The sequence below is a fragment of the Macrobrachium nipponense genome, chromosome 5 (assembly GCF_015104395.2).
Source record: "Macrobrachium nipponense isolate FS-2020 chromosome 5, ASM1510439v2, whole genome shotgun sequence".
Classification (NCBI taxonomy): domain Eukaryota; kingdom Metazoa; phylum Arthropoda; class Malacostraca; order Decapoda; family Palaemonidae; genus Macrobrachium; species Macrobrachium nipponense.
The window spans coordinates 14906442-14932941 of NC_061107.1; the positions used below are offsets into that span (position 1 = coordinate 14906442).

A 26500-nucleotide genomic window follows, 5' to 3' on the forward strand; every position below is an offset into this window, starting at 1 on the left:
GGTACAGGCATGTTATTCACACACATTCACTCAATATTTCTTTAGATGAAATGACGTAAAAAGTTGAGAAAGGCATTATACAAGTGAGCTTTTTTTTCTCTCTTTTTTAAAGAAAAGACCAAGTTATGAATGAATCATCAAATCGTCGATACTTCCAACTACTAACTACTATTTTTTTTATAGTAGTGTTCACTCGTGACAGTTAGACGTAGACGTTAATATTATTGTTAGTTTAAGATTTGGTATAATACAAATTTAGTAATATAGTAACAGGAGTAGATTTCTGGAATAATGGAAAATGGAGCGATGGATGTACCCATGAGAGATGAATGACAAGGAGTATGCATTTTTCGCATACACATACATACAAATATACTTATATGAATATAATATATATATATATATATATATATATATATAATATATATATATATAATATAAATACATATAGTATATATATAATATAATATATATGTGTGTAGACGTTATATATATATATGTACTTATGAAAGTATAAAGATAAACGGAGATAGCTAGATACATGAAGGGATAGAAAGAATACGAAAAATGGACATTTTATATCAAATGAAAAACTGGAAAGTGCTTCATTTCAGTGATAAGCCAATCCAAGCCTCTCTCTAACTGATGATGAACGAAATACGCATACTGAGTTTAAGATCCTATTTCTTATTAGCTTCTGAAAAATAGTATTTCTTTGTAAATTATACGAGCAATCTTCCATTTGGAAAGTAAAGTGATTTCACAAAACAAAAGAATGAGAAAAAAAAAGAATATTATCGACGTCGATAAACTTTAATAGCCACGTACTTCATTACAAAAAGGAAATTCTTGAAATAAAGTTTGAGGCATAAATTTCTCTTAACAATGAAGATGATTATTAAATGAATATTAGCAGGTCTTAATGACATTCCTACGGCCAGTTTTCTCGTTAATTAAGGCGTGTTAACGAACTAGCAAATGGACCAGCATGAAATTCCGCCCATTTTGGCTACCAAGAGAAAAAAAAGAGAAAAAAAGCCACCTCACTCCGCTAATTGCACGATTAGACACTTGCTCCGTCTCTAAACCCGTGAATTTTATCCTCCTTGTCGACTCAGTGTTTAAGAATCGACGGTAACTGTTGATGAACTCCGTGTATATTTCCAAAATGCGCAAGACTTCATGTATTTCAAAGGGTAATATAATATTGTCTTCAGCAGTGTGGTTTGCTCATCAATTAGGAGGATAAGTTGAAAAGATATGTTTGTCAATATAAAGCTTGTTCATATTTCTCTGACGCAAGTTATGCCAAAAATGTTTTTTTGAATAAATGTTCTGCCAGTAATGATGTGCACACTATCTATCTATCTATCTATCTATCTATCTATCTATCTATCTATATATATATATATATATATATATATATATAATATATATATATAAAAATGGTCCCATATCAATTTTGAGACGCTTGACCCCTAATGTTTACTTAGCAAAATTGTTACCCACAATGTAGATTTTGTAGCTTTACATGTTTTCAGAAAATATAGTAAGAGATATTGCATGCTGACATTGGAGATCGTTTCCTTATGAATGGACATTAAGGATCATCATTTGTTTTTTCAAGAAATATCGACCCGTTTTACCTACGATTTCACTGAAGATTAAAACAGAGAAGATTAAGAGTTATTTTGTGTAGTTCCTCCGTTACAGCAATGATTCTAAGATTATATATCCCTTATATTAAATTAGTACTTCCTTCGTGCAGATGTGGGTGAATGACTCAGCTTACCTACTTTGCACACTTAAACGTGATTAGTTAAGGAGATAAATGATTTAGTCTTATATAATCTTCACAAACTGGGACACCTAACACCAGCACATAATTGTTCAGGCATAATTACAAAAAACACAAATAATAAAAAATAAAAAAGTAAAAAAGTAGAAAGAAATAATAAATGGTTAGGAAAAAAGTAAATAAAATAACAAAAAAAGTGGGGGTTAATTAAAAATTGGGGAACTGGAATACAGAATTTGTAGGTGTCAAAGGCCCCAAAACCCACTGGGAAACCAATGAGATCATTCAGCACTCAAAGGGGAATTGGCAGTAAGAAGGTCTAAGAGGTGTAACAGAAGGAAGATAAACCTCACAGTTGCCCTCTATATGAAAACAATTGCCAGGTAAAAGGATAAGATGCGAAAGTAACGGAGGAAAAATAAAAAGAGGAAAGGAAACGAATACCGAAAAGGAGGCGCAGTGTAAAATTGGTAAAAGGACATGGAAAAAATTGGTTTACAGTAGGGGCCAAAGGGACGCTGCAGAGAACCTCAAGTAATGCCTACAGTGGTGCCACCCACGTGACGGTCTTGGACGGAACATTATTTCAGGAGGCTGGGCTGGGAAAACAAAGAAAACCCTAAAAAAGTTAAAAAGGATTCAACCGGTATATGGTTGGAACCTGGAAATAGACGCCTTCTTCTTACTTATGCTTTGACAAATGTCTTATTTAAATGATTCTAAGGCGAAAAGGGTGTTATTAATGGCAGTATATATTTTCCTTATTTGATCCATTAAATCTTCTATAAAAAACACTTGATATAACTGCTGGTTTGTTCAAATTAGATTGAAAATACATAACTGACTTTCACTACTTTCGTTCAAGAATTTAAATGAGAGAAAAACAAAATACATTATTTAGATTGGAATGTGCGCAACCCATATTAAAATAATAAAATGCATTGAGTTCCGAACATTTTATGGATTGAAAAATTATTTTCGCCCAGATGTATGCCCAATTTACTCAATTAAACGACGCAAAGCTTACAAATAATTGTACATTATACCGCAATTCTCTCTCTCTCTCTCTCTCTCTCTCTCTCTCTTCTCTTTCTTCTCTCTTTCCCCCTTTCGTCCCAAGTGTACTTTAGCCTCACCTTATTAATTACAAAAACATACAGGGTTGTAAGTTCTCTCTCTTCTCTTCCTCTTCCCTTCGTCCAAATGGACTTCACCCTACCTTATAAATAAAAAAACAAAATTTAAGCTATTAACGATTTCTCCTCTCTCTCCTCTCTCTTCCTCGCTCTCTCTCCGTCCCAAGCTGACACTTTCACCTATCTTATTAATCTTATTAATACAAAAATACAGTATAACGACTTCTCCTTCTCTCTCTTCTTCTTGTCCCAAGTGGACCCAAGTTAGGCCTTCACTTAAACTTTATCAATACAAAAAATACAGTTATAACGACTCTCTCTAGCCTCTTCTCTCCTCTTTCCTCTTCGTCCAAAAGGGAACCCCCCCGGTAACCGTTACTTATATTAATAAAAAAGAAAAGAATATACTATAACGACTCTCTCTCTCCCTCTCTCGCTTCTTCCAAGTGGCTTCACCTAACTTCTTAATACAAAAACATTGCAAGTATTAATAAAACGCTCTCAATCAATACTCTACTTCTCCTCTCTCCATCCTTCTCTCTCTCTCTTCTCCTTTCGTTCCGCCAAGTGATTTTATATTCACCTACCTTATTAATACAAAAATACCAGTATTAGTATATTAACAGTTTATAACGATAGTATCTCTCTTTCTCTCTCTCCTTCTCTTCTCTCTTTCTTCTCTCTCTCTCTCTCTGCTCTACCTACCTTACTCCTCTTCCTCTTGTCCCGTCCAATGTGACTTCACCTAACTTATTAATACAAAAAAATACAGGTAAAACGATTCTCTCTCTCTCTTCTCGCTTCGTTTTTCCTCTTCGTCCAAGTGGACTTCACCTAACCTTATTAACTAACTACAAACAAAATTACAGTTTATAAACGATTACTCTTCTCTCTCCCTCTCTCTTCTCTCCCTCTCTCCTCTCTCTCTCTCTCTCGCTCTCTCCTTCGGTCCAAATGGACTTCACCTACTTCGCAAATACAAAAATACAGAAAAAACGGCCTCTCTCTCTCCTCTCTCTTCTCATACTTCTTTCTTTCTCTCTTCTCTCCTCTCTCCTCTCTCTCTCTCTCTATATTATATATATATATCATATATTATATATAAATATAATTATATATATATATATATATATATACACATATAAATTATTACAAACACACAACACACACAAACAAAACCATATATATAAAATATATATATACTTATATGTATACCATATCTATATATTAATAATATATATATATATATAAATAATAATATAATTTCATCATATATATTAATATAATAATTTAATAAAAAAAATACAGTGCCACGATTCTCTCTCTCTCTTCCTCTTCGTCCAAGTGACTCCTTCACCTGCCTTATAAATAAAGATATTATCTACTATATTAACGCCAATCCTTAACCCTCCGACGAGCAAACTTTCATCCATGTCACCGGCGATGGTTCAGGTACGACGTCCCTTCTTGGAGCAAATTGATGTGTCTCATCAGAATAATGTTGTTGGATATATCAAACCTCATGAATATGGATCCATTCGCATCACGCGTCAATAGCCCCGAATCCTTCTTCTTCTTCTTCGGCGGCTTGGTTCGCGACATAAATTACGGATACGTTTTTAATTGCGCAGGAATGCGACCGAGCTCAGGTGGGCCCGTAATGTGGTCCGTTTTTAATGAAGGTACAATGGCAAGGTTGTTCAGGGCGTTCAGATGCATACCAAGGGCGTATCATTAGTGAATTTCTTCGCGCCTCATTTTCTCCGTAATGTTTTGTTTGTGATTGCCTATGCAATATCTTCTTCATACAAATCTGAAGATTGTTCTGCATCGGAATCTAGCATTAAAAAAGTTAAAAGTTACGTTGAACCATTGTTTGTTCATTATTTATTACCTAATGGCCCAACTATTTTTTCATATCTCATCACCAGAAAGAAAATAAATATTCCTCTAATTCCGCGGTTGGTCGAGCCGGGAGTTCGAACTTCGGAGATTACCGGAATTGGCAGCCGCGAGCCGCGGGGAGGGTGTGAAGCCCTTTCTTTTTTCTTTGGAAAAACCACTTCGTCCAGCGATGGAAACTTGCGTATTTTCTATGGAAGACATATAAAAGGTTCCGGACGGAAGGAAATTGGCTTTAATTTGGGTGGATTTACCTTTCCACTATGTTCTTCATAAACATATCAAGAAGATATTGCATTGGAAATAACACATAAAAAAACGTTACGGAGAAAATTGTTTTATTTGTGATTACCTATGCAATATCTTCTTCATACAAATAAGATGTTGCATTGGAAATAACATATAAAATGCTACGGAGAAAATGGTTTTACTTATGATTACCTATGCAATATTTTCTTCATATTTTTATGAAGAAGATATTGCATTGGAAATAGCATAAAAAACGATAAGGAAAAATGGTTTTATAAATGATTTCTTATGCAATATTTTCTTCAGATTTTTATGAAGGCGATGTTGCATTGGAAATAACATAAAAAACGGTTTACGGCGAGAAAATTTGTTCTATTTGTAAATACCTATTTTTCTTTTTTTTTTGGCCAATATATATCTTCATACAAATATGAAGATGTTGCATTGGAAATAACATAAAAAACGGGACGGAGAAAATTGTTTTATTGTGATTACCTATGCAATATCTTCTACAGATATGAAGAAGATATTACATAGGTAATCACAAATGAAACGTTACAGAGAAAAGTGTCACGTGTGATCATCTATGCAATATCTTCTTTATAAAAATATGAAGAAGATACTGCATAGGTAATAACAAATACAATGTTAGAGAGAGAAAATGCTTCATTCATGATTACCTGTGCAATATCTCCTTCATAAATATATGAAGAATATCTTGTATAGGTAATATCAAATCAAACATTACGGAGAAAAATATATTCTTTTGTGATTAACTAGGCAATATCTTCTTCGTAAAAAATATTGAGCTTCTTTGTAAAAATATTGAGAAGATATTCCATAAGTAATAACAAACAAAACTTCAAAGAGACAATGTTTCATTTGTGATCACCTATGCAATATCTTCTTCATAGCAATACTGGGAAGATATTGAACAGGTAATCACAAAAAGAATATCAATGAGAAAATGTGCGATTACTTATGTAATATCTTCTTCATAAAAATACGAAGATACTGTATAAATAATCACGAAAAAATTTATCCGTTGATATTTTATTTGATATTACCTGCGCAGTATCTTCTTCGTATTTTTATGGGGCGGAGATAATTATGTCTTCACGATAACACTTTTAGAGAATCCGACTAATCACCTCCGGCATAAATATTTAGCACAGTGACTCGGTAGCTTTGGCGGTGCTCCTAAATGTTAAATCCCTTCTGTGGTGAATTACATTTATATTTTCCAAAAAAGGTAACCGGTTTTGTACGTCTGCTCCAATAGGCTGCGCTTCTGTAAATTCCAGTGTTGTGTGCGCTTTTGTACACTTTATTCTTCATCCTCAGAGAATTTAGCTATTTTATTTTTGACAGAGTCATTTTTCGCATATTATTCCCCTCTCTTTTCAAGTCCATTTTGAAGAAAAAAAGATGCTGCACAGCTTAAATGTTTATTTAAAATATCTATCATTTGAGAATGATAGAAAATGACATCAAAACAAGGTCAAAACTCCCTCTACAATGTTTATTGTTTATTATCAGAGAATTTATTTGATTTCAGACCGAGTCATTTTTCGCCTATTTTTCCCCTCTCTTTTGAAGTTCATTTTGAAGAAGAATAAAAAAATATATAACACAGTTTAAATATCTATTTAAACCATTTAGGATGATAAATGACATCAAAGCAAAGGTCAAAACCCCTTCTTTAAATTCAAGCGAAGCTGCAAATACAAAACAAAGCATTGCACTATTTTTATAATTGGATACATCTACTTTTAACATGGAATTTTGATTACTGAACGACCAAAGCACACAGTGGTGGAGACCAGGAGCCAATCGGGCGTGGCTCCACAAGGAGTTTAATGCACTTTCGTCCCATTCGTTAATCCCTTATTAAGGCCCGTAATTACGGCAATTACAGCGTCGCCTTTGATCTCGGAGAGGCTGTTGTCGCAATTGCAACCTGGGACAGAGTGAGATATGGTCGCGCCTTAAAAAGTCCTCTGGGGTCGTGTTATAAAAAAACAAAAAAAAAAAAAAAAAAAAAAAGGGAGTAATAATAAATTGGGGGGTAAAGGAGATGAGCGCAAAATGTAAACTCAGCGAGATAAAAGTCTTATCTAAATAGGCAATCGCGAGATGATGGGAACATGTGATGACCGGAAAAATTGGGGGGCAGGGTGAGATATGGCCCAGAAGGCATCGTGAGCTGACAAGGGCGCATGATGAACACAAATGACCGCTGATGGTTGCGTTACAATTACGGGATGATGCGGTCAACTTCGGGGGAAGTTGACGATGAAGCTTTAGAATATATTACGAGCATAACTGGAGACACGCACGCACGTACATAAATCTCTTTCGTACACAATGAAGACTCCGCCCTGTTTGTTTGGACACGTACACGCACACCGATCTACACATACACACACACACACACACACACACGTCTTCTGAATAAAGATGTCCTGGCTGTCTTCCCGTCCACGCCCATATCTGTCTATTTAGGACACATGGATGGTTCCTGCCCTAATGTAAGCTTTGTGTTCTCGTCCCTAAAGAGCTTTCCTCCTCATTTTTTTTTTTTTTTCTCAGGATAAGCACGAAGAGCAACTCAATGGGCTTTCCTTGTTGAGGCCTAAACGCGACGGCAGAAGAAACAGACTACAAAAAAAGAGAGAAATAGTAACTTCGTCATAGTGTTTACATTAGGGATGTACATTCTGACTACACAAGCGTATAAATTATAATGAATTAATAAATTGGATTGTTTAAATTAGATAATTAAATCAACTGAAAACTATTACTTTCAAACCTAAACCGATATTTTTTTTTAAAATAAAATTTCCACCCATATTGTTCAAGGATTACTAATACTACATAAACATCTTCAAGGGCATGTTCATATATATATATATTATATATATATATATATATATATATATATATATATATTATATATAATATATATATGATATATATATATATATATATATGGTATATATATATATATATATATATATATATATATATATATATATATATATATATACAATGACATATAACTCAGTTGTTCATAGTGTAACTGTACACAATGGATGATACACTTATATCAGCTATTTAGCATTTTCTACGGCACTACAAAAAGAAAAAGCAAGAAAGAAAAAGGAAAAAAGGAAACAATTTACGAAAATTTCCTCCGTGCAATCAAATTTTCTGTACAGCGTATAATCAAGGCCAGACACACGATTATGGATAAGTTTAACCTTTATTCATATCAAGACTACTGAGGCTAGAGGGCTGCGATTTGGTATGTTTGATTTTTAGGTGGTAGATGATCAATAAACTAATTTGCAGCCCTCTAGCCTCAGTAGTTTGTAAGATCTGAGGGCGGAGAGAAAAAGTGCGGACGGACTGACAAATCCATATCAATCGTTGTCTTTCACAGAATAATAAAAGGCTAAGACGTTGCAACAGAGTGGAAACCCCTCTTAGGGGACAGACTCGAGCCCCATCAAGGGAGGAAGACAAATTCATTTAAATATATTCCCTGAAAAATTAAATAGGGCCTTTTCAACGAAGGGATGAATTAGGCACCAGAAAAAATTATTGGAATGGTGTGGATCGCATTCAGAGCATAGACGGGCTATCAACTTCATTTCAAATATATATATATATTATATATATATATATATATATATATATATATATATATATATATATATATATATATATATATATATGAGAGAGAGAGAGAGAGAGAGAGAGAGAGAGAGGCTTCCTTCCTTTTCGTCTTAGGGTGTTATTTTGAAATGAAGTTGATAGCCCGTCTATGCTCTGAATGCGATCCACACCATTCCAATAATTTTTTCTGGTGCCTAATTCATCCCTTCGTTGAAAAGGCCCTATTTAATTTTTCAGGGAATATATTTAAATGAATTTGTCTTCCTCCCTTGAGGTGCTCGAGTCTGTCCCTTAAGAGGGGTTTCCACTCTGTTGCAACGTCTTAGCCTTTTATTATTCTGTGAAAGACAACGATTGAGATGGCTTTGTCTGTCCGTCCGTACTTTTTCAGTCTGCCCTCAGATCTTACAAATTACAAATTACTCTCTCTCTCTCTCTCTCTCTCTCTCTCTCTCTCTCTCTATATATATATATATATATATATATATATATATATATATATATATATAGAGAGAGAGAGAGAGAGAGAGAGAGAGAGAGAGAGAGAGAGAGAGAGAGATGTGCATACACACACACACACACACATATACTATATATATATATTATATACATATATATATATATATATATATATAATATATATATATATATATATATATATTATATATATTATATAGATATATATAACACTTATACATATATATATATACTGCTGTTTCATTTACCACATCATCGCAACGCATGAAGTAATGACTAAAAGTGAGCGACCGAATCTCCAGGTAAAAAACCTCGTTTATCGGAAGTCTCAAAAAGGCTCATTCTTGTTCTTCCTGATCTCATAATTTGGTGAACTCGTGTGTTAAGGCGACTCCGCCCGCAGGGGTAATAGGTTGGCGCGTGGTCTGTGGGCTTAATTGAACTCTGTTGAACTGAAAACAAAAATTTGTGCGCGTACGAGACTGGCTTGTTTGTAAGCGAGCGACGTTTATTCGTTGGTATTTTTGATGTTCTGATAATGAGTTGGGTAGAAATTGATTCGGTGGTTTTGATGAAAATGAAAATTTTTAAAAATACATTGAAGTTTTTCATATAATCATAAACAACATATATTAATAAATAATTGTTTTCTACATTCAATATCTATTTTATAGTTGTCTGCATATATCAATAGATATATAGCTTTAATATTTAATAATATCTACTTTAGAATTGTGTAATACTCTCTCTCTCTCTCTCTCTCTCTCTCTCTCTCTCTCTCTCTCTCTCTCTCTCTCTGCTGAGATGTAGTGTTATCTATATCGAGATACTGTTTTTATTCTGAATTCTTTACAAAAGGAACTTCATTCAAGTTTAATAATACAGACGGTCTTAGAGACAATGTATAGAACACACACGGAGGTATTTAATGCACACTTTAGAAACCGAAATAATTATAGATCGGAGCTGTACCCATCTATTCTCATATTTAGCATTTATTCATAATTCTTGAAAGTAAGGAACTTCTTTCTTATATAATAATACAAACTGCCGCAGCTATAACGTAAGGAGGGGGCCCTGCGTATAAAAAGAGTCTCCCATTGCGATTCTACATAGCGCGCGCGCGCGCTCTATTTGCAGCAACGATTTTTCTCTCTTTTATTTGTCTCGCCCGTAGCCAAGGTTCAAGGGGGTTTAGTCAGGGTCAGGGCGGTGTCCCCACGACCTAAAAGATTTAGCCCCACCTGCCCTGCTCCACCCTCCTGCAATTAGCAACTCACTTTGCCGATTTGGTCTCGGGGTGGTAGAGGGCGGTTCCCCCCTGAAGGAGTGGGAGTAGGTTCTGCAGGACGCCCAAAGGGCACCGTGAATGCCAAAGAAAAGGTTCCGTCGTGACAGAGTCGGTTAGGGAGGAGGACCGAAATTCACTCTGGATTTTATTTTATTTATTTATTTTTTTTTTTTTTTTTTAAGAGGGGGATTATATAGGTTAAGAAAATTCAAGCAAGAGGAGTACATTTCAAGAGGAGTACATTTCAGTCTCATTTTTGTAAAAGGAAAATCAGTTACTACTATTATTTTTACAGGCGCTAATAATAATAATAATAATAATAATAATAATAATAATAATAATAATATAATAATAATAATAATAATAATAAATATACACCGAACTCGCAACATTTTTAGTTATTGTGGACCTCTAAGAACAAACATAATAATAATAATAATAATAATAATAATAATAATAATAATAATAATAATAATAATAATAATAATAACAACGCTTGAAAGAATGTTAACAGGCATTTATAACAATTCACAAAATACAAACATTTTTCAAATCTTGCCTTTAAGGCGTTATTTCGTCCGCCTGCCTAATGAGAGAGAGAGAGAGAGAGAGAGAGAGAGAGAGAGAGAGAGAGAGAAGAGATTGCTGCGTAATGTAGGTTGATAAAAGCAACAGCAGTAGTCTTTGAGGCGGTCGGCTTCTAATGAGTTTCTGCCACCGACTGAATGCAAATAACTGTTTTCCAGGCCACGAGTAAACATCATTAAGTCTTGGGTTTGTTCTCTCGACTTCCCATGTCTTAAAAAAAAAAAAAAAAAAAAAAAAAAAAAAAAAACAGGATTCGGATTTAGTTCATTTCTTCTTCAGCAGGTTTATGTCTTTTATTTTATTGTGCTTGAATCATTTACGTCATTTTATTTCGTAAAAAATAGTAATTCTGTACATATTGTCATTATACGTTCGGCGTTGACGATATTACATTTATTATCATAATGAAATTCATAGGAAAAGGAGAGTTTTCCATAATGTCTCCCACATTGCTTTCCTTTTTACAGTGTTAATATGTTTAAAAATATTTCGATATGTATTGAAAAAATATCTACAGCATGTTCAAATTCATTTGGGGGTATCGTAACCCTTGCATTAAAGTTTCTTTTGATAACAAACTCCATCCTCTATTTTTTTATTTAAATAATTCTCAATATCAATTACAAATTAGCTTGATTTCATTTCGTCATTTAATTTGCTTCACCAAAACAGCTAACTGAAACAGAATTCCACGATTGCGTACTAATACAACTTGCCGGCAATTTATTTCAGACAATCCCGTCTTTATCACTTTATTTATATTTTTTTCCATTTAACTCCTACAATTCGTATTAATTATCACTGTCCAACAAACTATCATTACTTACTAATTTTGCTTTTTTCGCAGTCTTACTAAATTCTGAATCATAAAGTTCCTTCTCTATCCCTTTAACCTTTTATTCTTTGAAGTCCATCTTTCCCCATCGTCTCCAGCCTCAAAATAATAATCTTAAATAAATACGATGATCCGCTTGTTCCAATTGTCCACTATTTGTGATAAAATGTGCTAACTTCCACCTCTATTTGATCTTAATTTTATATTCATAGTTATTTAAGTCCTCAAACATCTTACTCTTTTGCAAAACATCCTCGAAACATAAATGATAATTTATTCACTTAACAAAACAAAACAAACAGTTCATATTAGCCCTTCCCATAAATCTAGATCTCTGTCCCAAAATAACTAAATAATGACTGCAGAACATTTCTATTATAATTCAACTTCTTCATTTTTATCATTTGCCTTATTATTTCCTTCACATTCTTTATAACACGGTTCCCTAAATGGTATAAATTCCGCTCACTATTATAGCCCTAAATTCTGCTTCTCTTACATTAACGAACTTCTGCCAAAAACCATCAGCAGTGGTTCTCTACATTTCTTTGGCCCATGCACCCTTTCATCATATTTCAGAATGTTATCCCCCCACCCCACCACCTTTCCAAAAATTGTTTGCCTCAATAGGTGCATTCCAAATAATACGCAACAAAATACTAACACAAGCTAGCAGAGAGAAATCCCAGCGTGACCTCGCAGTAGTGCAGTCCGATGCACACTACGTTTTGTGTGGTCATAGAGCCAGTTTGAGCCTGCCAATCTGTGGTCCCAATTCCCCATACCCCGGCCCCGAAACACTGATATTCCCCCCTAGGGTAAGGGGGGAATTCTCCCCAGATTGAGACGACACGTTTTTCAGTCAAAGAGCCTGGAATCAAAATAATGAATGAATGATACATAAATTACACTTTAGAACAGTGTCATGTAGAAAACAGAAAAGAGCAATACAATAATTAAGAGTTTAATTAAATTTTAGTGTAATATCAATTTCCCAGTGGAGATATATTTTTTTTACATATCGAAAATTACTATCATCACGTACAAGCACAGACAGGCATATTAGATTGATCATCAGTTTCTTATGAAGATTTTAATATTATCACCCAAGCACCCAATGGAAACTTTAACTATCAAGCAGCTTGTTCCTTCCCTAAACAGCCAGACTGTTTCCACTATCTTATATATAGCCTAAGTTGACGTCGTCCTCCTGAGAACTGAGAATATCACCCCCTTACTAATACGTTCTAATATTATCATTGTCATTATATATACTTTTTATAAGTTTTTTTTTTCAAAACTAGGTTTTCTATGTTTTAAAGTTTCTTTGTTTTTTTTTATAATCTAAGTTCCGTGGTTTAGGCTTTGTGAGTTTTTTTAACCGAGTTCTTTTTAAGTTTTATTCTTTGTACTTTTACAGCCCTGACGATGTTTGCTGTTTTATTCCTAGTGAATCTGTGGCGTTCTAGATGTCCCAGTCTTCCAATATATATGCAGTGTATTATCTATATATATATATATATATATATATATATATATATATATATATATATATATATATATATATATATAATATATATATATATATATATATATATATATATATATATATATATATATATATATATATATATATATATATATAAGAGGTTGTGGTCCACAAGGGAAAAGAAAAGCTGAAAATTCCTTTTAGCTCAACAGTTTCGGCGTCCACTGGCCCTTATCGAGTTAATAAACATCTCTCGATAAGGGCCAGTGGAGGCCGAAACTGTTAAGCTAAAAGGAATTTCAGCTTTTCTTTTCTCCTGTGGACTACAACCTCATATATCTATCTTCGTGAAAAAGGAAGACTAAAACCTCATATGTGTGTGTATAAATAAAAAATAAATATATATATATGTGTGTGTGTGTGTGTGTGTGTGTGTGTGTGTGTGTGTGTGTGTGAGTTTGTGTGTTCTTGTGTGTGTGTGTGTGTGTGTGACTGCAATATAAAACTTACACTTATAAACGTACATACTAGTATATGGGAAACAAATGCGTTATAATTACAAATACCTTGGTGTCCAAGTCGTCTAAGATTTCCTTCACAGATCCCCATTCAAAAAAAAAAAAAAAAAAAAAAAAAAAAAATCGCAGAGCAAACAGTGACTGCGAACAGAAATGAAAAATAAAAAGAAAACGGACGAATACTAATATGGGCGTAGGAAATATGAAACCCAAAGACAAACATAAAGTATCAAATTCGGAAAGAGCACTCCCAATAAGAAGACCCGAAGAAATATGCCGAATAATAGGTAAAAGAAAAAAAAAAAGAAAAAAATATATTCCAATCTGATGACGGTGACAAATACTTGCAGTAGGTTATCCATCTCTGCAAATGGACGTAACATAAATCAACTTTAATACCGTCCTTACTTCGCAGACGCAATTATGAGGATAATTCATATGGAATCTTTAGCTGGGGAATATTCTCTGTTCTTTTTTTTACGCATTCTTAATCTATTATTCATGTTCCGCTCAGTTTTTTTATTTATTTTTTCTAGTTCTGTTCTATAAAGATAATATCAACACATACAAACAATCATATTTATGCTACATTAACAAACAGGCCAAAAAAGAAAAAATGATGCACTTATCACTCATAATCATATTCACACATTCAAGCACATAACGCTGTTATATCACGTATGCCATAACTTTCAAAAATTTTTCCTTCAATATTTTACTCGTCTGAAGGCTAAGAGGTTGGTCAAGTGTATACTGACGCCACACGAAGCATGATGCAATATCCAATTAATTTTGGTGATTAATCTTGCCAACTAAGAAAGAAAAAAAAAGGAGCATTATCTTTCCTGATTCACATATGCTTTCAAGTACGCACACATATTGAGGAAACACACACCACACACACACACACACACACCACACACACACACACACACACACACATTATTATATATTATATAATATAATATATATATATATAATATATAAATATATATATATATATATATATATGTGTGTGTGTGTGTGTGTGTGTGTGTGTGTGTATGTTCCTCAATATGTGTGCGTACTTGAAAGCGATATATGAATCAGGAAAGATAATGCTCCTTTTTTTTTAGTTGGCACACACATACACACACACACACACACACACACACACACACACACACACAACACATATATATATATATATTAATATATATATATATATATATATATATATAAATGCGTGTGTGTGTGTGCATATACCTTTACCCTAACCCTATTAATAGACACTGAGTGTAATATAAAATTTGCCTTTTAGAATTACGGTTTTTTCCCTATAATATAATTCAGGTTTTACCATAAAGCAGAGAGTTTTCCTAATACGTGTGTGTGGAGGACTTAAGAGATGATGCATTGTGAGTATCAAACCCGTTCCAGAATGGGTTTAAATTACTGGATTAGAGATACAGGCGCCGAGGCCACCACAATAAGGGAAGGTTGTCAAATATTTCAGCCCTAGGCTTTACATATAAATTTTACATAACAGAGAAAACCGGATTATCCATGGACAAGTTTTTCCTCTCCCATTTGATAAGATTCGTCAGCATCTTATGTTATACAATGGTTATAGTATACATGAATCTTTTCTTACACGTACAATTTTTAGAATATTTTCTTAATTTAGCATCAGGTACGCAGGAAAATAATTACAGTAAAAGAATCAACGAGAAAAATGATCATAAAATATATCAGCTTTGAAGTACGCATTTTGTAGAAGAAGGACACATATTCAGTCCTAAGGGTAGTTGAACTAAGCGGCAATGTTCATTAGGGTGTATCACAGTGAGTTGATATCAACACCAAAAGAGGAATTTTTGGAGTATTAGTTCGTTTAATGGTCATACATGAGAAATAATTCCTAATGCCTGGATATTTATTGGTATCAGTAACTTTATTAACTGACCTCGAAATTCCTTGAAATTAGCGATGCTTGAAATAATTCGGCGAGGAAAAATCATAAAATAAGGCCGATTCTCAAATCACACACACACACACACACATACATATATACATACATATACATAGTATATATACACACATACATATATTATGTATACGTGTGTATGTGTGTGTGGATGTACCAAAGGAAAAATATCACATGTCATTTTGACTTTATGCGCGTATATGTATGTATATATATACGAATATATGTATATATACACACACACATATATATATACACATATATATATGTATATGTATATAAAGGAATTTATGGTATATATATACATATATATAAATATATTCAACGTACACAATAATACCCACCCAAATGAACAAAAACACACGGACGCACACACACACACACTCAACGCAGACATGAGACCTCCCCCCCCTCACAGCAGAGGAGAGGCTTAACCCTAAACCAACAGGAAATGGCCTTACGGAGGAGCCTCTCTGCCTGAAGTGCAAGAAGAACTCATGAATGACCCACTAAAGGTGTTGACAATGGCTAGTGTTGCGCTGAAAAATGGCCGTCGTCGGGGCAGTCAGATGCAACATTGATTCCTCCCATCTCCCTGGTTGAATTATTGCACTGCCTTATCAGTCATAGGCCATACAAGGCGAGCCTTGCAACCATCTTCCCCGGGAGATGGATGGCCGGTGCCAGAAGTCGAGACTTATGGCGTACTCTTGTCATCTCGGGATGCAGGCGATAGGCGCTATTTAAAGCCTTCCATTTCCTGTCAGGAGGTTTATGAGTCGGTGTCTTGATGCACGTGTGTGTGTGTGTGTGTGTGTGTGTGTGTGTGTGTTGGTGTTCCTTCTCTCTACAAGTAAGGGCATTTTCTAATGGGTTTTAGTCGTATTTGTTACTTTACTGAATAAAAGTTATATTTCCATTTTCCTAAATTAGATTTCCCCGTAAAAAAATACATACTAAAGGAGTATTTGTATTCTATTAACCTACTGAATGAGGAGTTGCACTTAATTTTGTGGTGATATCCGATAACTTATTTATTTATACTTTACCTTCGGCCTCATGAATTTTTTCTTGCCTACATAAATTCTTCAGATACACAATACGCGCATAATTATACATGTATGCAAATTTGTGGGATGGATACATATAATTTGTATATATATATATATATATATAAAAATATATAGATATATATATTATATTGTGTGTGTGTGTGGGTGTGTGTGTGTGTGTGTGTGTGGTGTGTGTGTTTTTGTGTGTGTATTTATATTCTAATATATATAAATATATATATATATATATATATATATATATTATCATATATATCTAGTAATATTATAGATATATATATTATATATATATATCAAAAGGTGCGAACATGTAGACATCAGAGGGGTCACCGAAACTCAGAAGATCAATTAAGGAGTTTATTATGCTAAAGGCAAAGGTGTGGTTCTCCTAATAAACAAGACTACGTAAACAAGGTCATAACAATACTTTCCGATACCTTCTTAAATTCAAAATATTTTAGGTGAACCAAGCTTTTTTAAAAAGAATCTTAAACGAGAAGATAAAACATTAACAGATTCTTGAGGCAAACTAAAAAATCAGAAAATCATAACGGAAGAAAACGTATCAGAAACTTTTTTGTTATAGGATCATCCTTTAGCGTTTTATACGGTCTCCCCAAAAATTCACAAAGAGGGCTGTCCTAATCCGCCAACAATGTTTCTTCTTAAATTAGCCCAAGCATATCAATCTCTCTAATACATTGTTACTTTACTGTAATGAACTCCCTCAACCTGAATATACAATAAAAAATGGCTTCGACTTTCGGAAACTTATTGTCATCCAGGAATCAGATCACTATATGGTTAGTCTCTAAGTAGTCTCTTTATTTACCAATGTACCCTTAGACGAGACAATTAACATTATTTTAGACAGAGTTTTTTTTAATGCTGATGACACTTTCCACGGTTTTAATAGAAATTTGTTTAAGCAATTATTGGAACTTGCTGTGCAAGATTCCGCTTTCGTTTTTAATGGTCTTCTGTACTCGCAGGTCGAGGGCGCCACCATGGGGTGCCCTTTAGCCCCGATTTTTGCCTATGTGTATGGATTTCTTAGAGAAAAATTTTTTATCCGAATGCCCAAGTTCTTTTAAACCAACTTTTTACAAGAGATATGTAGATGATACTTTTATTTTACTTAGACATGCATGGCAGGGTGATGCTTTTTTGGAGTTCGTGAATACTCAGCACAGCAACATAAACGTCACCATAGATACTGAAAAAGATAACTGCTTACCTTTCTTAGATATCAAGATAACCAGAGATGATAATAAGTTTAATACTTCTGTCTAAAGGAAACACACCTTCACAGGAATGGGGAATAATTTTTATAGTTCGTGCTTCATCAATGTTAAACTAAATGCCATCTCCACTTTGGTCTTTAGTGCACTTAGGTATGCTTCTGATTGGAAATCATTCCACACTGAAATTGAATCTTTACAAGATTATTTTTTAACTAACTCGTACCTCACGGAGGTATTTTATAAAATGGTAAACAAATTACTTAACTTAAACTTCACGGAAAATACCCCTTCCTTTGATGTACCAACTACCCATATACGCCACTATTCCATATTTTTTCAAAAATAAATTAGGAGACCGTATCAAGAAAATTATTGAAAGAGAGTTCGGAAGTCTCAAAGTTAATTTAATACCTATTAATCCTCTCAAAATAGGCTTACTTCTTAGTCATAAAGAGAATTTGCAACCGTTTATGCGATCCAATATCATTTACAAATTTACTTGCCCGGGGTGTCCCGATACTTATTTGGGATCGACGAAGCGCTTGTTGCAAGTTCGATATTCTAGTCATTTGGGAGTGAGCTACAGAACTGGCCAGAGGATAACCAACCCTGAACTTTCTAATATAAGAAATCATGCAGATCTCTGTAAAATTGAAATTAACAAAAAACATTTTTCGATAATTACAATACCCAGCATAGCTAATATATAACGACACTTGAGTCTTTACATATCAAGCACCTCGTTCCTTCCCTCAATTCTAGTCAATCCTCTACTCAGCTTTTCTTGGCGTAGTCGAGATCTGGGCAAACGACGGTCCTACAGCCATCCATTCTTTTCTTGTCCTTCGCTTTATTAAGGTTAATATTCCTTTTTAATCCTAAATTTCTTCAATTTTAATGTCACCTTGTAAATAATTTTAGTATTTTTAGCTTATAACAATAATTTTTATGAATAACATTGGTATTTTATGTTTTCCTTTTTAAAATAGCATGTAAATTTTAATTATATATTTTTTAAAATGTGAATGATTTTCATTAAGAATGTGGATGGTCAGGATGACACGAAACGTATCATAATAAACTCCTTAATTGATCTTCTGAGTTTCGGTGACCCTCTGAAGTCTCACACATAGATATATATATATAATATATATATATATATTTATATAATATATATATATATATATAATATATATATATATATATATAGAAAACCCTACACCTTTTCCTTTGGAATGGTGGCAAACGGTACAATATTCGGGTTTCTAAACCCCCAATTACATGCTGGCACCAATTTTCAGCTGGGGAGGAATAGTTTTTGTACATGCCGGTAACAGATCAGGGATCTAAGTGTTTATATATATATATATATATATATATATATATATATATTATATATATATATATATATATATATATATATATATATATATATATTATATATATATATATATATATATATATATATATAAAATATGTGCGCATTTTTATCAGTATAACCTCTTTTCCCTACAAGATGGTAGCTTAAAAAAACAAAAACAGTAAAAGTCACATTCATATTTCCACTGCTAAATCATGGATAAAATGTCAGTAAAGAAAACAGCAGCAACAATAACCGTTTCGAACACCCACACTGCACTATTCATCTTTTTCTTGAATACCCTCCTATCCTCCCTAGGCACTGATCCCTTCCCTGTAGGATACCTGTCCTATTCAATCAAAGTAAAGGCAATGAGGAAATGAGATCTCGTATAGCCTAAAGGCTTTCAAGCGTTCTTTTAATAGTGTACTATGATTTGCACTTAACAAAATGGTCTTATTTTACCATATCTTTGGAGAACGAGATCATTCGTCACATTTTTCTGTGTCTGATATTATTTGTTTATCTGAAGGCCTAAAATAGCTTAAAAGGTAAAAGTAATATAAGTTACTGGGGGTTTTCCTGCAGTGCTCCCCCTCTCAATATGAGAAACCAAAGTTAGCTCAAAGTACCGCTGGAAACAATTTCCTGATGCCGTATACATAAAATCTATCAACAACTTGAAGTTAAGTTTGTTTGTTTGTTTATATGGTGTTTTTGCGTTGCATGGAACCCGTGGTTATTCAGCAACGGGACCAACGGCTTTACGTGACTTCCGAACCACCTCGAGAGTGAACTTCTTTCACCAGAAATATGAAGTTAAGTGTCAACAACCGAATTTGATTCTATTATAAAGGACTTATATTCAAGGAAGTCACATCTAGCACAAATGACACTTTTTAGTATCTGATCCCATATCCCTTATGAAGTTGTCTTAGAAGCAACTAGTTACTCTAAATAATAATATGTCCCGACCTTCTTAAGTATACATAACATACCTCACGTGAAACCTTCTTCACAGAACACATTTAAGCTCAACACATCTACGAAAAGCTTCATTAGAACAACAGGGACATTATGCTTTTGGGCAACACCAGAGAAGCAATACACAACTTTTAAAGGCAAACATTTCCGAGTCACTCTTATTGGCTGACAATTCGTTTATACGTGCGTGACATATCAACCCCCCCCCACCCCCCCCCCCCCCCACCCCAACCCCCGAATCCTCATTATGTTTCCTAGTGACTGATCACGCAGATTTATACATATCAAGGCATTGCCGATACTAAACATGTACCCGAGTGGTCCTCATAACTTACCATAAATTTCTCGAGAGTTATTATAATGTATTCATGTATTCCATTCATAGATTACTACGAAGACATACCATTCAACAGACGCGCCCGATGCTGAATATGCAATTGCTAACTTACAAACGCTCGTCTGTGAGGAGTCAGTTGTTATGATAATTTCCACATTTATGCAATCCTTATCGTCTAACGTTATTATCATCACTATGGCCATTATTGCAATGACCACGATGTTATTTTTTGCATCCATATCAACTACGGTATAGTGTGCGTTATCATTACGGTGACTTATTTCGTAATAGCTATCCGTATACATCCCTACTCATGAGGATGTCACTAAAGTTCCTTGCTTTTACCATAAATCAAAATCATTAATTAAATACAGGCTAATTCAGTGGATGAAATCATTCAGACCGATTCAGTTTTAGCAGGAAGCCATCCAAACTAACGCTGCCATAATTGTAGTGTCCCCCTCATGTAAATATCACAAATGAAAATAACAGATAAATTTGAAGGACAGTAAGATGCAAAAATAAAATTTAAGTGCCATCATTCCCTTCTGGAACGAAATTATGTACCTTCCCCAACCCCATTAGTTAGTATATATATATATATATATATATATAATATATATATATATATATATATATATATATATACATCATAAAATTCACGTAGAAGGCGTGTGATGGGGACGGGACATGGAACAAGTACTTTCGTAGCATATTCTACGTTTTCAAGTTCACACTAGACTACGAAGGTACTTGTTCCAAGTCTCTTTTTTCAATAGTCTTCTTACGTGGATTTTATGGTATCCTCAAGCGCGTGCACATTCGTGCTACATTGAATATATTTATGTACGTACATATGAATCAAGATTCAAATTATTAGTGGAAAAAAATTACGTAAGACATTTCAGTTTTGGTAAAAGGATACAAATCAATCACAGTAAAATAAAGCAAAGAAAAAAAAATCAACCCTTCGTCACTTATCCATGTAAGGCCAGACACAACTTTTCTCCCTCTTGGGAGACACCACTATGCCTGCCTTTTCTTTCTTTCTTTCTTTCGTCTTCCTTTCTCCCTCTTCCATCTGTGGGCCTCCGATGCCCCACAGACAGCCTACAAATTGGTCCCGGCGGGGAGCCAATCAGAGCCGCGAACCCGGTCAAATAGTCAATTCGACTTTAAACCAAGGAGTAGGATATGATACGGATAATGAAGGCTAAAGCTCGGTAATTTGTTCGGGCCTTCTTGAAGGATGAGTTCAATGGAGAAAGCTGGACACGCATAGACGTTGTCCAGTTTTTTTTTTAAACCAATGGTGAAAGTGTCATTTCATATGATAATGGATTTACAGTCTCTTTTACCTTCTTCATTTCATCTTTATCTGGAATGACACAAAAAGGTGCGAGAAAGGAAATTTCAGAATTTAATATCTAAATAATAATAATAATAATAATAATAATAATAATATATAATAATATAATAATAATAATAATAAAAATAAAATAATAAAAATAATAATAATAATAATAATAATAATAATAATAATAATAATAATAATAATAATAATAATAATAATAATAATAATAATAATAATAATAATGTTACGTATAGGCTTCCCTATTATACACAAAAATCGTGTCTGTGATATCATTAAATCTGTCTGTTAGCAACATCACTTCAAGTCTGGTATATGGATTTTCATGAGAATGGGTACAAATACTGAATGGCCTCAGATAGTTTAACATTAATTGTAGTACTCTTAATATGCAGTTATTAAGTTATTACTATTTTCGTTATTTTTGTTGAAGTATGTTGCTCTATATGTAGATGTCTTTTTCAAGTCGTTATATGCATTTTTCTCCAAATATATTTAGGAGCAATCTTCTCATAACCTTTTCCTTACTATTGACTTTTACTGCCATTCAGTAAGTAGCAAGGATACCATAGAGTACTCTACAGTATCTTTGGTAAGCAGTTACATTAAAATAAAAATTAGAGGACTCTTCTATTATTTTCCCAAATTAGAAAGAAACCTTTCAAGCAAAAATGCCAACTACCTTGTTTATTGTCTCGCTGAAAGAACCCGAACCTTTTATTGCTTGCATTTGTCAGAAACGTAAAAAGCGCCGTTGTGCGGGAGGTCGGTGGACAAGAAAGGAACAGAGTGGTTTTGTTCACTTGGAAAAAAATAAGATAAAATAAAAACTTTAATTTGGGAGATTATCTATGCTATTTTGGCTATTTATGTAGACGACACACTAAAAACCATCATAAATTCTATATATGAAGACAGAATCACATCTTTATAGACCTTTTCAAGTCAAACGACCATCTGATAATGCTTTAATTATCGAAGTTTTTTCATCTTGGGTTACTCTTCACCAAATGCGTTTTTTTTCGCTTACCGATGGGCCATAAAAATGTAAAAAAAGTAAACAAAAAATCACTACTAGACAGCTGCCCATTTGGAGATCCAGTTGTGGGTTTTCCCATTATTCTCTGAAAGGTTGCCAATCATTGTATATAGCTGAGACTGACCTGACAAGATGATTGTGTTGGTTGATATCAATGCAAAAGCCGATGATTTCCAAGGTTGGTATGGTACACGCACCTACATTCAATGGAATTTGTGATAACTTGGGTAAGGTTCTCTAATATTATAAGAATTACTTGCAACATTTTGGTTTAAAAGGAGATATTTCATAAGTGAGCAATGGGGAAAGATCAAATACTGCATAAAAGCTTAATATCTTTTTATCTAATACTGATAATATGGAAAATTTAGTATATGCACGTGTTAGTACAGACTATCATTTCTTGGTAAAAGCAAAGCTGAATACCGAATGTAATTATGTTAGTAGTAAAGGAAGACTCGCATTGTAGCCATCAATATTAACGCGGTAAATGAATGCAATGCTGGGGACGAGACGATAACGATATCTATAAAACTGGAAGAAAAATAGTCTACGATCCTGAGATGCACAAATGGTAAGAGCTGAGGATAAGGAATAAACTCCTAAAGAAGAGTCCTTTGAGTGAGCAGTTACGTTCATATGGGCAGGCACATTAAACTATAAATTTAAGGCTGAGAAATTAAGAACTTTATCAAACAATAATATTGTTTGAAGAACTTTGGTAAGGTAAGACAGAGACCAGATAACGTATTATCCCATATAAAGCGTGCAAGTATTTAAAGAAAAAAAAAATATTTACAGAAGTGCATGAACGAACTGGAAAAAAGGGAATATAGAGAGATAAAAGCTGACAGAATGTATACATTTGTTCGTTTTCTTAATAAATACAACATAAAACTAAAAAGCAACAGAACCGATAGACGTGACGGCAAATAGAATTGAAAAGTAAATGAAATTAAATGAAAGCGCCATAGACAATGTAGAAAGCAATACAAATTGGTCAAAAGTAATTCGCTAACCATGACGGGATTACGAGGGAGATTCTGCCTTTAGTGGTGACAGCCGACGGCTTTCTATGGTGAGTAAAGAGCTGTAGTATGCGCCCACCCGAGTAGATGGTTATAGATACGACAGCGGCGGACAGGAAGGGTACCTTTAATCCCGTTTTCTATTAGTCCTTGAAGTAGGGGAAAAGCAGCCAAGTCTAGACGATTGTGTCTTGATCTGATTGGAACTATTTCCTTGATACGTAATGTTTCTAATGCTCCGCAAACATTCATACACAAACATACATACGTAAAATGGAGGAAAGGTAAAGAATATAAGTGTAAACGCGCTTGCATGTTTGAGTAAATAAATTTTCACACAGACCCTTAGTACACAAAGCAAATATGAATATATAATATGTTTCGTTTTTCATACAATCCATACTAATACCGTCTTAGTTTATTGTGAAACTAGTGGTCACGCACACGTTAAAAATATTTACAGAAAATACTACGAGTAACTGGCTACTCAAGGTAAGAATACGTGCGAAGTCAATGAAATATCACAAGAGCAAGCAGGTATTGAGGACTATTGAGAGAGAGAGAGAGAGAGAGAGAGAGAGAGAGAGAGAGAGAGAGAGAGAGATCGTGGTTTCATAAAAAAAATATTTGTCTAATAAACTCTTGATAAATTATCAATGAGAGGAGAGAGAGAGAGAGAGAGAGAGAGAGAGAGAGAGAGAGAGAAGAGAGAATGTGCTTTAAAAAAAAACAAAAACTGTCTACTAAACTCTTGAAAATCGTCAGAGAGAGAGAGAGAGAGAGAGAGAGAGAGAGAGAGAGAGAGAGAGAGAGGTAAGTATATTCAACTCGGGCACACCGTCTCCACAACGAGTGCATCTGTAAAAGTAGGCGATGCAGTGTATGCAAATACCTGTCCAATTGCACGCCAAAAAAGGGCAGGTGAGTCTCTGCCTCGGGCGAATATGTGAAGGAATGGCTCGATCTTCCATTGGATAGCGGAGACACTTTAGCTCTCTTTTGCTTTGGTACATTATACATACACGCATACATACACACGTGTATATATATTATATAAATACACATGTATACATTATATATATATATATATATATATATATATATATATATATATATATATATATTATATATATATATATGTCTGTGTGTATGGATGTATATTAAATTGTATCGATAATAAAACTAAAAACTTCAGTGATTCAACCGAGTTCAATAAACAATCTTAACCTCCACAGAAAGAATAGTACCAAATCAAATGCTAATTATAAGCACATATAACATCTAAGTTTTATTATTCCAATCGTCACATGCCACCACCACCATTAGAAAGGTGTCTAGCATACATGCAGGTGTCCGGGTGCATGCTGCTCCGACAGTGTTTCATAACCATTCAGCGACCTGGATGAATAAAAACATCCTGAAAGTGGCATCCTTGACGATCTTTAGTTTTATAGTCAATCCTTCCACCAAAGCGACAGTATCGTGGTTGTGTATTAGATCTTAAGCACGTGCTTATCTGCATGTGTGGTTTCTCACTGCTTCTCATATTCCAATAACTGGAAGAAATGGGATTCTAAAAATTAATCATAACTGACTATGGGAAAAGAAACCCACAAGATTACCGGGGTATAGCTAGTTTACTTGTTACTATTTACATAGTATTTACTTAGGTAGAATATCATGTGAATACTTACAAGTAAGCAAGTTATACTCAGTAATCTTGTGGGTTTCTTTTTCTGTCGGCAGAAGAAAACTGACAGAAGTTTTTGTTTGCTATAATTATGTTTCAGTTCGGGTTCATGATGAGACACATAATGCAAAACCAGTTTAAAAAAATATAAGATTATGACAGCAAATATATTCGAGAAAAAATGAAGGTAAAATATACATAACTAAATTTATCCACATAAACGAAACGCTTTGATTTACGTTTTTGTTGTGTACTACAGTTAAAACTGTTAATAAAAATTAACACATTATTATTTGTTATTGATTTTTGTTATGTTAAAATGGGCATTATTTCATTTCTGCAATTCTTTTATCCTAGGTTTTCAATGACTTACGATTTGGGGTTTTGCTGTTCTGCATGTTTATTTTTTATTTGATAAGATACTGTTATTGAAAACTACTACCAGC

At 33.8% G+C, this 26500-nt stretch overlaps 1 protein-coding gene across 1 annotated transcript in view; it reads left to right on the forward strand.

The window, feature by feature from the left end:
* LOC135215724 (uncharacterized) overlaps positions 1–26500 on the forward strand; it is a 98392-nt gene that overhangs the window by 61213 nt on the left and 10679 nt on the right. The window lies entirely within an intron of this gene.